The sequence below is a fragment of the Podarcis raffonei genome, chromosome 5 (genome assembly GCF_027172205.1).
Source record: "Podarcis raffonei isolate rPodRaf1 chromosome 5, rPodRaf1.pri, whole genome shotgun sequence".
Taxonomy (NCBI): Eukaryota; Metazoa; Chordata; class Lepidosauria; order Squamata; family Lacertidae; genus Podarcis; species Podarcis raffonei.
Window position 1 is genome coordinate 53,444,779 of NC_070606.1, and position 7,872 is coordinate 53,452,650.

The 7,872-nt window shown below is 42.9% G+C and overlaps 1 long non-coding RNA gene across 1 annotated transcript; it reads left to right on the plus strand.

Moving 5' to 3' along the window:
- Positions 1 to 6,419: 6,419 nt before the first annotated feature.
- LOC128413430 (uncharacterized) lies at positions 6,420 to 7,366 on the plus strand. The gene is made up of 2 exons (XR_008330339.1): positions 6,420 to 6,630; positions 6,923 to 7,366. It is a non-coding gene; the product is annotated as an uncharacterized LOC128413430 (long non-coding RNA).
- The last annotated feature ends 506 nt before the right edge of the window (positions 7,367 to 7,872 follow it).

Sequence of the window (7,872 nt, forward strand, 5' to 3'; positions counted from 1 at the left end):
CCATCCAGTTCATTAAACTGCATCCCCTTGTAATGAAAAGTATCATTCTCTCAAGAGCGTTGACTAGCGAAGTTCGCTCTTGGCAGAGTCTGCTTTGCTAGGAGCATGTGATATTTTAGCTACAGAAGAGAATGCAAGTTTCATTACTCAAATGCAAATTTATCCTTTGGGGAGGAAAAAACTTTGATCCTGAAAATGTGCTACTAGCAGGGTTCTGAAGATTCAAAACTTAAACAAGATGGCGGACATCTGGGTATCCCTACAGACTGAAGGACATCAAGGACATCTGGTAAAACCAAGTGGGATTCTAGGAAAGCCTTCTTAATTTTGGTTGGATTTACATCAAAGTAAAATATAATTAGAGCTGCAGTCTTAGTTAAAATTTAAAAGAGCAATTTAGGAAGCTGTTTGCTTATTGATGTTTTTATTCATTTGGATTATAATAGCTAGGTACTGCTAAAATGTATTTTTTTCTTATTAGTCTGGTAGAGAGAAGTTTTTCAGATAAGCTCTTTAAAATGAATTATCCATGGTGTATATTGGCATCATAATACAACACTGAAGTATTTAAAAGCCACTCAGGAAGTAGCAGAATTGTCACACAAAGAGATAGGCAGGCTCGGTCTTGGATATTAATCCAGTCATTTCACCCTAGCACAAGCACTCTATTGGGTACTCAAGCAAAAGCAGAGGTTTATTCTTTTCCAGTAGTTTACTGCATTCTTCACAAATCCATGCTGCAAAACACTACGACATTGTGTTTTCTACCTATCATAAAATACTAAAGAGCATTTTAAACCTGCCAAAAATAAAGTTGAGATCCTGGATCCCAGTGTGGAATGTTCCACAGATTCTACAATAATTAAAGAAACAGTTTAACAGATGGTTCATATGTATGAGCCAATCCCTTTCCTGAGAGCATTGGGTGAAAGGGGGATTTCTGGCAACACTGGACCCAAGAAATCCAATACAGAAGACCTAAAGGACAGTACGTACACATGCATTGAAATACATGCACAATTAAATAAGTTACCTTCTAACTGGGATTGGATGCCATAAATATGCATGAAACCCATTTATTATCTCTTGCATACAAATGAATGCAGTTGCTATGGAGGGAAAGTAAAGCACTGCTCTTGGGCAGGGGGTAGGCATGAATACACTAAGAAGGTCCCCAACCTGTCCTCCATCCCTGAGACCAGGAACTATGGCTTCTACTGGCACTGATCCCATAGGCCTCTGTGTGCAGTGTGAACTAATGGGACAAGGAGGGAAGAGGGAAAAGGAAATCAAACCGAGGCACCTGTTCTTAAACAATTGTTCTTATAATGCAGGGGTCAACAAAAAATTTTAGCTGTGGGCCAGTCCACTGTCCCTCAGACCTTGTGGCAGGCCGGAGAAGTGGCACCGGGGGGCAGGAGCTGGAAGAAGAGGCGAGGGGGGCAAGTAGTCCTCCTCCTCACCCCCCCAGCCCCAGCCGCTGTGCTTACCTTCCCTGGGGCTGCTGCCACCACCACTGCTGCTGCTTCTCATGGGTAAGCAGAGCAAGCTTGTCTGCTCTGCTCTCTGGCCCAAAGGAGCACCAGGGCAGCGGCGGAGGGAAGATGAGCAGCATGAAAGGGCTGGCTGCGGAGAGGAGCTGCTTAAAATGGCACTCAGCAAGCTCAACCCAGTCCCCTTCCTCCTCTAGGCAGCACAGGGAGAAGCCAGGAGGAGGGAGGGAGGAGGCACCACCGCTGTGTGTGTGAGGGAAGGGGGGGGAATGGAATGGCGCAGGGGGGAAATGGTTCAGCCCGAAGGAACAGAATCCCCACTCTGATGTAATGACAGCTGGATCCTGAAGGCAATAGGGCCTGATTTGGCCCACGGACCTTAGTTTGCTGATCCCTGTTATAATGACCAGCTGGGACATTTCAGGGGTAGGAAGGAGCCTGATGGAGCTGGGCTTTTGGCAGAGCTAATGAAGCTTCTAGGGGTGCGGGTGGCGCTGTGGGTTAAACCACAGAGCCTAGGGCTTTCCGATCAGAAGGTTGGCGGTTTGAATCCCTGCGATGGGGTGAGCTCCTGTTGCTTGGTCCCTGCTCCTGCCAACCTAGCAGTTCAAAAGAACAAAGTGCAAGTAGATAAATAGGTACCGCTCCAGCGGGAAGGTAAACAGCATTTTTGTGTGCTGCTCTGGTTCGCCAGAAGTGGCATAGTCATGTTGGCCACATAACCCGGAAGCTGTACTCCAGCTCCCTCGGCCAATAAGGTGAGATGAGCGCCGCAACCCCAGAGTCGTCCATAACTGGACCTAATGGTCAGGGGTCCCTTTACCTTTACCTAATGAACCTTCTGCTTCCCATCTCTGCCACTGAGGCAGCCTGATGGAATGGTTGCACCCAGGACACAATTGCAGGAGAAGAGGCCTGATGTGGCTGGCATGGCATTCCCTTTGAGAGGCCCATCAGTGGAAGCCACAGCATCCAGGGATGGAGGATTATATCATCTCTCACATCGAATCTGCACTTACTACTTCCACTGATATGAACTCCTGTGCATCCCCTCCTTTGCAGCACAACATTTACAGGTGCGGACCCTCCAAATGTCCCTATTTTCCAGGGAAGTCCCTGATTTAGGGAAGCCTTCCTGGTTTCTGATTTAATCCTAGAATGTCCCACTTTTCCTTAGGATGTCCCTATTTTCATTGGAGAAATGTTGGAAGGTATGGAGTTATCTGACCCCCGAGCTGTCTGAAGGCAATCTTGTATAGGGAAGTTTTTTTTTTAAATGTTTACTGTTTTATTATGCTTTTATATATGTTAGAAGCTTCCCAGAGTAGCTGGGGTGACCCAGTAAGATGTGTAGGATGTAAATACTAAATAGTAAAATAAATAGTAAAATTATCATTATGGAATGGGACATCCTTATTTTCATCAGGGAAATGTTGGAGGGTATGCAGGTGCCACCGGTCATATGGGTCAGGAGCTCAAAGTTATCCTCACTGTACAGGAAAGCACATCTGGCAGGAAGCTTTTTTTCAAGTGACCTTGCTCCAACAGCCCATATGAAGGACACTTCTGCTAGGAATAATGCTGGAACAAAATTACAGGATTTAAGGATTTCATTGATTTTTTAAAAAAATCAAAACCACCCTTCAGTATAAGAACATAAGGAGAGCCCTGCTAGATCAGACGAAAGACATATCTGGTTCAGCATTATGTTCTCCCAGGGGCCAACCAGATGCCCCAATGGGAAACCCGTAAGCAGTATCCAAGCACTAGATCGCTCTCCCCACCTGCAATTCCCAGTAAGGTGTTGTAAGCATCACTGAGCTAATGTATATGAAATTATCTGAGCACTTGAAAAGCATGTAGGTGCCAGGGGCATCTTACCCATAGAGGCTAGTGGCACGGGGTGCCAGGGTGCCAAGTTCTGGAGGGCACCAGGGAAGAGGCGGAGGCTGGACGTGGCGCCTCCCTCCCAGAACCAGCTTGCCGCCCTCGCCTGCCTCCGCCATGCCGTGCCGAAGCAGCGGTCTCCTCCCTAAAAAAGGGTGGCAATTCTGGGAAATGGGAGGGGGGCGGAGGGAGCTTTGCACCACGGCACCGGATATGCTTAAGACGGCCCTGGTAGGTACATAAATAGATATGAATGATTATTATAGTCAGTTGTGTGTCTCCTGGCAGCTTTCAAAATGCAGCCATCTTTCTCCCCAGCATGGTCCAGTTGGAGCTCAAGGGGTGGGGGTCCTTGCCCACTTTTGCCCCCAACAACACACTAGATCCAGATTGTAATAACATACTGGTGCTTTTTAGATGTTCATTTTTGGAGATGTTCAGTCTACTGACTTCATGTGTACAAACATTACATGCGACCAAGAACTTGCCTGGGGAGGCACATTTGTTCCATCTTCAGTTATGGTACAATAAAAAACCAACACCACCCCTCATATGATATTATGCCTGTGGAGGAATGGATTATGTAGAATTTTTTCCAGCTATTTAGTTACAGAAAATGGATGCAGCTAAAAGGGTATAAAGGGCGCAATGAGAACACTGAAGCGCCATGGTCCCTTTGATGCATCAATTCTACATCCAATCACTGCATGTAAATTACCTGTCTGAAGTTATACAAGCTCTTCAGTTAGGCTAGCAGTGCCTATTGGTAATTTATTTAGAAGCAAAAAAAAGGGGGGTGGGGGAGAAGAAGGAGAAGGAAAAGTTTTGAAATTATTATTCTCCCCACCCCCACCCATCAACATTCCCATGGTCATGAATAAGTATGTCTCATTTGCTGCAATTTCAATCTGAAAGAGTTCTTCCATTGGGGATGTGTTTACCTCTCGTGGCCTGCTACTGTGAAAATTGGTTTTCTAGCCATATTGGAGGAACAAGCAATTTATAGTGCTATATTAAATTGTTCAATTTCCCCACACATTCTATGGTTTATGGCATTACTACATATGCCACAATGCTATCGCTTAGGAAGGTGGGTAGGGTAATGTTTTAATGTGTTTTTTTATCCCATAAACTCACCCCCCACCCCGATTTGTACTATAGTACAGGATACACTGAAGATTGAAGTGTAAATAAAGGAAAGCATTTCAGAAAAAAATGGCGTTGGTAGCTACTGCAAAGGTTTAGTGTAAGAGAACAGTCTCACAAATGCAAAGGATAAATTAATTCCTGATTAAGTGAAAAGGTGCTTTCCATATAAGTAACCTGAAGTGGGCAACATCTAAGGATTTGACTATATTCTGTTCTTCAGGTTGGTTAGTTAAGCTTTCATCTCCTGGCAAACAATGACGGGTGCAACTACGCAGCGACAAAGTATTCCTTGAAGGTACTTCCCAGTGTTCAAGTTAGGATACTCCAGCCCATCTCCTTCTCCTGCTTTCCTTAAAGGATAAAATTACTACTGGTCTTTTGTCTGAGGCTGCAGTTCTAACCCCACTTATCTTGTAGTAAGCCCTTTTGAATTCAGAGGGACTTGCTTCTAGGTAGACATGGTTAAGATTACAGCTTCACTTTTGTGCTCTGTCCCCATCATATCCCCAGATATAGACCCCAGACATATAACATGGTTCCAGTGGCTTTCCACTGTGGGAAGTCATCCTGCTATACTGTAAAAGAAGCACTCGTTTGGGCAAGACATTGGCAATGTATTCTGTTTACATGCTGCCAATCAACCCAGCCAGTGAAGCAGCACCTCTGGGGGGAGGAGGTCTCCATTTTACTATCAGGATGGGCATTTTAGCCTAGGTAAAGCTGAGGTGATGTCAGCCTCAGTGCTGCTCTCTTGTGATGAACTGTAAAGAAGCCTTATGTAGGATGAATTAGGACCATGTCAAAGGGCTATATGGAGGCCTCCACCCCAAGAAAACAGTGCTGGTTCAACAACTGTCAGGGTATATCATGTTTGCAAAGTGGATTTGCAGTTCCATATAGCAAAAGTAACTTTTTAAAAGCTCCTGCACATGTTTAAATTTACTCAAATGCCCTTGAGATAAGATTATAAGAATCACAAATGCCACTGTTGTGGATGATTTTTAATGCCCCTCCACTTTAAAGAGCAATCTTTTGAGGTTTCCATCCCTTCACTTCATTAAGAAGCTTTCATCCTTGCTTTCCCCTCCACATTAAGAAATGTAACAAAATAAAATGGAAATTTTGTTTCCAAATGTGCTTTGGAATCAAGGCTACAATTTATGCCTTCTTATTAAAACTTAAGTGATTAATATTAAAGTTTGTAGTTCTTAAAAGATTAAGTATTCCAAGTGCTTCTCAGCAGTCTATGCTAATTGAGCCCCCCTCAGTGGCACTAAGAGATTCATAATGTATCAAGAGAGAATTTATACTGAATTACAAACAATTGGCCTGGGCTTTCAAAGTTCCAGTCTGGAAAAGAACAATTATTAGCAGATGCTAATGACTTAAAAAGAGAAGTCATAATGATGTCCAATGTTTGAGGGGTGTAAACAGAAAGAATGGCAGCATAATGTAGCTAATTATGTAGCGGAGCAGCACCACTCACATGACCTCCCTCTCATTGAGTCGCTGCTCCATTCTGGGATGGAGAGGGGAAGGGGCATGGTGGTGGCAAGGTTGACATGGTGCAAATGTCAGTAGGAATGCCAGATTACCTCTGCCAGCATGTTTGCACCACACCCACCTCACTGCTCTGTTGTCCTTTAACCTGGTTTGCAGAAGCAACTCAGCCAGAGGGAAGGCAGGTAAGCAGTGCATTCCCAGTGCATTTCTTGACTTCTGGTGCAGCTGCCATGGCAAACTGCTGATACCATGATAGCGGATGCCAGCCGTGCAGTTAATTAAGGATAATTTGGGAGTATTATCCCCAGGGTTGGTGGGGGGGAGCTTTCTCTCATGGATCGTCCGATAACTGCTTCTGGTTCCGATGCAATGCGGAGTCAGGGATGCAGAGGGCATAGTACTGCCCGTATTGGAAACTCCCCAATGCGGTTGCCATGAGCGAAGGTATCTCTGTTTCTTTTAAGATGTGTCTGAATTTGGACTAAAGAAACAGACGTGTTTTGGAAGAAGAAGAAAGATAACCTGCGAAATGAATCAGCCACTGAGTGCTAAGGTTTTGATCTGGAAAGGACTCTTGTCATTGTAATTGGAATGCTATGTAAGTGAAGGGAGCCTTTATGCATTATTTTTGCTGTGCTATGAATTGGAAAGCCTTCACTGAAAAAGAATCAAATATTAATGGAAGGAAATTACTAATGGATTACAACTATATATGGAATGCAAGAGGGATTCAACAAGAACTTATAATTTTCTTTACGGGGTGCTTGAAAGGATAGACTGTGTGAAATACTGTGATGACTTGTAACATTTCCAACTAAAGAGAGCTCTAGTTCTGATTTATGATGGTTTTGGTGTGACGCGGATGGACTTGTTTCTGCTTTCGGTTTCAGAGAGGCAAAATTGAGCTGTGACGCACCTAGAAATGAGCTTTTGAAGGAGGGGCAATGTTGAAGAAAATTGACTGATTATAACGTGAAGGAAATGAAGAAGGTAAACAAATATTTCACACAGCTACAGGATATAATTTCCCTCTGCAAGTTAATGGATTTGGATTTATTAAACACAATCAAAAGTCATCACATCAGTGGCTGCTAGAACAAAGGATTAAGATAGGAATTGTGGAACTTGGACTAATTAAGAGAATTGGCACAGGATCAAGGAATATCAACTCCTGATAGCCGGAACACGGAAAGTCATCCAAATATGTTTCATTCGGAACTGTTTAATTGGCTCTTTTGATTTTATTGTGATTTCGCATGATTTGGCATTGTATTAATGTGGCCTCCATTGGATTGTTATTAATGAAAAATTAATAAAAATTATTATTATTATTATTATTATTATTATTATTTAAAAAGAGTAGCATTTCTTCAGGTGTGATCCATTTTAAAGTTTATCCAAGAACAGAGCAGCCTATTCAGAACTGGGGCAGAAATTAAATTTCACAAAATGTAAAAGTCAGTGAATGCTTAAATTTCAGCTTGTAATTTGGTGGAGAAATTCAGCCTTGGGGAATCCCAATTTGACAACAAAGTTAAAAAAAATCACCTGCTTTGACTTCTTTGAATGACTAGTACAAAATTCACTAAATTATATTGCAACTCATTTATCAGATGGTGTCAAATGTTGGCTGCTATTTGTCATCCACTTACTATTAGATATTACTGGTTTCTCATCAAAACTGTCAAATTCTGTCATACACAAAATATGGGAACTGTCTACATAAGCAGAATACACCTGGATGATATTCACTGTGAAAATTCTCAGAGAAAAATTTTAAGGAAATTCTGGGCAGATTTGTTTCAGTTATCATCATAATTACTGGAAACATCACAAGTGC